Source organism: Lepidochelys kempii, chromosome 4 (genome assembly GCF_965140265.1).
Source record: "Lepidochelys kempii isolate rLepKem1 chromosome 4, rLepKem1.hap2, whole genome shotgun sequence".
In the NCBI taxonomy this organism is placed as follows: Eukaryota; Metazoa; Chordata; order Testudines; family Cheloniidae; genus Lepidochelys; species Lepidochelys kempii.
Genome location: NC_133259.1, coordinates 133,930,130 through 133,935,756, shown reverse-complemented (window position 1 = coordinate 133,935,756; position 5,627 = coordinate 133,930,130).

Here is a 5,627-nt window from a genome sequence, read left to right as displayed (position 1 = left end):
CTGTAGCTGTGCATTGGGTTCTTCCGTCCTAAGTGCAGGACCCTGCACTTATCCTTATTGAACCCATCAGATTTCTTTTGGCCCAATCCTCCAATTTGTCTAGGTCTTTCTGTATCCTATCCCTCCCCTCCAGCGTATCTACCACTCCTCCCAGTTTAGTATCATCCGCAAATTTGCTGAGAGTGCAATCCACACCATCCTCCAGATCATTTATGAAGATATTGAACAAAACCGGCCCCAGGACCGACCCTTGGGGCACTCCACTTGATACCGGCTGCCAACTAGATATGGAGCCATTGATCACTACCCTTTGAGCCCGACAATCTAGCCAGCATCTCACCTCCCCACCCCCCACCTCCCGCCACAAAGTATAGAAAGAGGCTCAGAGGACAATCTAACTTGGGATTCCTGGCATGCTGAGCAAAACCACCAAGGGAATATATTCAGCACTAAAGCAGGAACTATTAACCCTTGCAAGTAGCAGGCCTAGCCAGATCTCAGAGCCTTTCCATCAATCAAACCACACCCCACAGCTACTGCGGAGACACAGCTAACGAAATGGGAGGAACGGGTCTAAGGATCATGTACGTTTGCTCTCAGCCTGCCCCTGCCCTTGCCCTAGCAAAAGGATGGGCTTGCGGGAGTGCCACAAAGGGATGTGGGTGTTGCAATGCTGAGTGGTGCAGCACTTAACGTCCAGGTGCCCTGCCGCCCAGTGGAATACACAGCCCCCAGGGAGGCACCCCGGCGCCCTCGACAATGCACAGGGAGAGTTTAGGCCCCTGGGGCCTGGGGCGCTCAGAGGCCAGCATGCTAAGTGGGGAGCCGCATGAGATAGCCCGTAGGACACACTGAGGAGAGGAGTTGGGAGGGAAGAGGGGTGCAAGTACCTATACAGTTGACCCAGTTGGTGTGCCTTGCTGACAGGCAAGCCACAAACCCGCTCCTGGAGTTAGACTCCTCACCCGAGTCAGCCCCATACGTAGCCCAGAACAGCCAAAACCGTCTCTCTCTCCTCCTTACACTCACTACCTCGCTCACACTTGGCCTGTGTGGCCCTGTGCCCCTGGTTGTCATGTCTACAGGGGCTGTGCTGGCCCCACACCTCTCAGGGGCCTGGACTGGCGCTCCTGCTGCAGGGTCTGACCGGTATCGGGTCTCAGAGGGGTGCTCAGAGCAGTCCTATGGAGTCGGGCTCCGCTGGCATGCTGGGCATCCCCCTCTGCCCCCCGGCCCCACGTAAAATCCCCTCAGGGGGCTTCTGCTTCAACTCATCAGCTGTGGGGTGGCAGCAGCATTTGAAAATGCCAACTGTGGGCGATGTAAGCACCTAGGGGGGGTTAGGCACCTACAGGGTAAGATGGTGCCTGAGCTGCTGCTTTGAAAATGTCAGTGGTGCCAATGCGGTGGACTCAGGCACCTGCCTGCTTGTTTAGGTGCCTAAGTCCCTTGAAACAGCCGACCCCAAGGCTCCAGCAGGATTTCACCAGAATTTAGCCCGAAACGCCTCCGCCCACCTCTCTTGCAGGAGGGGCTCACTGCCGCTCGCAATCCAACCCGATGCTCAGTGGCACCCAGGACTGATCACTGCCTTCAGGCTGTATGTGTCACAGGGCCCAGGCCAACACAGCTCCTCCTTTTCTGCTGGGTAACTCTTCCCTCCTCCCCCCCAGATAGACAGCCCATGGCCTTTGTACCAAACCCTCCTGCAACTGCTGCCCCTTCCCTCCAGCCATCTGCCCTAGCTTCTCCCCACTGGCCCTTCTTCCCCAACAGCCATCTTTCCCTCTACCTCTCCCAATTGCCTGTCCCTACTTCTTGCCATTCCCCCTGCCCATCAATAACCCCTTCCTCCTCTTTATCCCCCTTTCCCCCTCCTCCCCCAACACCCTTCTCCTCTATAACCCCCCCACACACACACACACGCTCAGCTACAACCCTTTCCACTGTCCTGCATCCACCCCGCCAGACCCGGATGTGACCAGCAAAATACAACAGTCATTTTGGTGGCACTCGGTTGCTTACTGTGTCGTTAGCACTTTGGGGCCCCCTCCCACTTCATTAGACTCTGAAGATGACCTTTAATAATTGCCTCTAAAGGATGAGAAGTGGCTGCCGAGCTGATCTGCCGGGGCCATCGGGCGCTCTCCAAGGGGGGCTGCTGACGCACTCATTAGGCGGATGATTCCCCGCTGCATGTTAATTTCACGTTGCTAAGGTCACCCTCTGCTGGAGCCTGCCCTGGGCCCATCCCCATAGGGATCCACACCACAGGAATTGACTGGCTCTGGGGCTTGTGTTGCTAGGAAGAGGACCTGGGACAAAGACAATGGGAATAATAATATAGATAAACCAGGTCTTGTTTCCTCCACTGCGAAAAACCAAACAAAAACCTACTGCCAAGGAAACGACAGTTCAGCTGGGAGTGTAACTAGTTAACGTCATTAGTGGCGGTGGGGGACTCAGAGGAGTGGGGTAGGTCTCTTACAGCTACTGGTCCTTTGCTTCTCTCCCATCAGGGCTTCATTGGGATCACTCCTGATTTACACTGGTGAGAGGAGAATCTGATCCATTACCTCCAAGAGGTAAGCACATCAGGAAATGGTGCATAAGAATGTAAGAACAGCCACACTGGGTCAGACCAAAGGTCCATCTAGCCCAGTAGCCTGTCTGCCAACAGTGGCCAGTGCCAGGTGCCCCAGAGGGATTGAACAGAACAGGGAATCACCAAGTGATCCATCCCGTCACCCAATCCAAGCAGCACTAGATCTAAGGAGGGGCGCTACCCCCTGCAGGAAGGAGGCAACCAGGACTAGCCTTCAGATGAAAGGGACTGTGGACGGAGTGGCCACTGAGACAGAAGCAGAGCTAGTTTATAAAGGCTAGAGCATCCAGTCGGGCAACAGGCCTGAGTTTAAAGTGACCACTTGCAGAGTGGGCAAATACCAGAACCGGGAGGCACAGTTTGTGAGCGACCTGCGAGCAGGAATTCGTTTGCCAAACGATGTTAACTGGACAGCTGCAAAGAGCAACCAAATCCGTACGCGCCACTGTCTGTGGACGGGCAGTTTGTGAAGGGAAACAAGGACCACAGCCACCAAAGAAATGGCTCCTCATCAATGGTTAAGCCTAACTACCCAACCTAGGATGTGCTCAGAGCCTGGGGTTAGCTCCCCTCTTTTAATGGAAGGTGCTGGGGATTTTTAACAATTCTAGGGACCTGGATCTTAGCTTTCCGTTTTGGCTGGCTAAAAGCACCTCTGTGTGCTCGGCTGTTGCATTATTTTCGTCACAGCTCAGATCACGTGTCATGTGCTACATCCCCAGCACCCTTTCCTGCAGCACTATATGGTCCCTGGAGGACTCCCAACCAAAGACTGAGGGGGTCTGTCTGCACTGCAGAGTATGCGTGGGCTCTGAGCCCATGCCTCCCCTTCCATGCACAGACAAATCAGTCTGACTTGGGTCACCAAGCACTCAGTACCTGGGGTCTAGGATCCTGCTAGGTGGACGGGTCTGAGCCAGAATCCTGCTGGGACTCAGGGTCCAAGCCCGGTCATTTTGCAGGTCAAGTTGCAGACCCGAGTCAGAAGGCCTGTGTCGTGCAGTGAGGACGCATTAACATGGCTGTGGGTCCCGGGGGCCCAGCAACTGTAAGCCTAGGTTTATAATGTAGTGTGGACGCTCAAGCAAAGGCTTGAAAACAACAAGCCCACAAGCCTGGGCCCCACAGAGCCAGGGGTGCAGTGCAGCCCCTCACTTGGTTCAACCTGGTAGGCTCTGATGGTACAATCCCAACACGCTAGCAGGAGTGGTGCTGCTCCTAGGCTCGCAGCAGAGGGGAGCAACGGAAAAGAGGAGCAAAGCTGGGAATGGGGCTGGCCACTAACCTGTCATCTGCTGTAGTATCTGGGAGCCTTCCAGTCGTGCCTCAAGTGAGGTGATTGACATCTGTCACCTGTGGTTCATCCTCTCCCCAGGGCGAGACCTGCACATGCAGGGGTAGGTTTTTGCTTGGCTAAGGTTTTAGTTTATTTAAGCTCAAAAGCCACCTTGCAGTCATTCCATGACAGAAACCAGCCACACTGCAGCTGTCAGTTACCTGTTCAATGTTGCAAGCTCTTTGGGACGATGTCGCTGTGTGCATTTGTAGGCCACCCACTGTAACCCAGAGGTGCCACCCCAGTATAGGTGCTGGGTGCTGGAGCAGCGCCACGGAGTGATCAGGAGATTCATTTAGCACCACTGTCACCAAGCCAGGAATTTGTCACAGGTACAAAGGCTCGGAATCTGAGGCTGCCAGGGAACCAGCCTGCAGGCCGCTACAAACAAATCTGTGCGGTGCAGAAGTCAGGGCCAAAAACCACTTGCCATGACTCACTCAGCAGATGGAGCTGGGTCCTGGAGGAGTGACTTGCAGCTAGTCAGCCTTGCTGCCTTCTTCATGAAGCAGCAACCCTTGACTCTTGGGTTAGCACTGGAAGCTTTTGAAAGTTCTGTCAGTTCCTTGGAGCAGTGGCTCTCAACCTTTCCCGAAGCCGGTACCCCTTTCAGGAGGCTGATTTGTTGTGCACACCCCAAGTTTCACCTCACTTAAAAACTTCTTGCTTCCAAAATCAGACATAACAATACAAACGTATCCCTCCCAGCACACTTGTACTGAAAGTGCTGACTTTCTCATTTTGACCATAGAACTAATGGATTGGAATATAAATATTATACTGATAGTTCAGGATGATACTTGAGCCTGTTTTTCATTTCTGAGCCTTGTCTGAAGCCCAAGCGACAGGACTGAAGCCCGAGCCCCAGGCAGCAGTAAAGATGCTTGTAGCTAAGTTTTGAGGGGGTCCCCTGTGGCATGGAGCCCCAGGCAATTGCCTTGCTTGCCAGTAGGGTGACCAGATGTCCCTGTTTTATAGGGACGGTCCTGATATTTGGGGCTTTTTCTTATATAGGCGCCAATTACTCCCCACCCCGTCCTGATTTTTCACACTTGCTATCTGGTCACCCTGCTTGCCAGTCCCAATGCCAGCCGTGCACTTGCAATCTCCTTAAACCTGTCACGTGACCTCCCTCTTGGGGCTGCAACCCCGCCAGGTTGAGAAACCCTGATCTACATGAGTTGAGTACCCCCTGGAAGACCTTTGTGTAACCCCAGGGGTACATGTACCCCTGGTTGAGAATGACTGCCTTGGCAAATGCTACCTCTGTGTGTGTGGGCGGGGGGGGGGGGGGGGGAAAAGGCAGAGCCTCAGCTGGTGTGAACTGGCCAGTGGAGGCTTTGGAGCACAGAATCCGGTGTTGGAGCCACACCAGGCAATGTAAATGCTGCACGCATGCCAATCAATCAGGAAGCAGAAGAACACAGGCTGGCGCATAGTAGAATACATGTACTAGCATTGAGAATGTATGCGGCGCTTTTCACTTGTAGCATTCCAAATGATTTACAGCGAGGGGGAGACACTGTTATGTCTGTTTCAAAGGCAGGGAAACTGAAGCACAGAGCTGTCAGAGCAAGTTATGGCCAGAGCTGAAAATATAGCTAGGTTTCCTGATTCCCCACTTCAGGCCTTACCCATTGGATCATACTGCCTCCCCAGTCCACACTTAGAGCCCTTTGCCGTCCT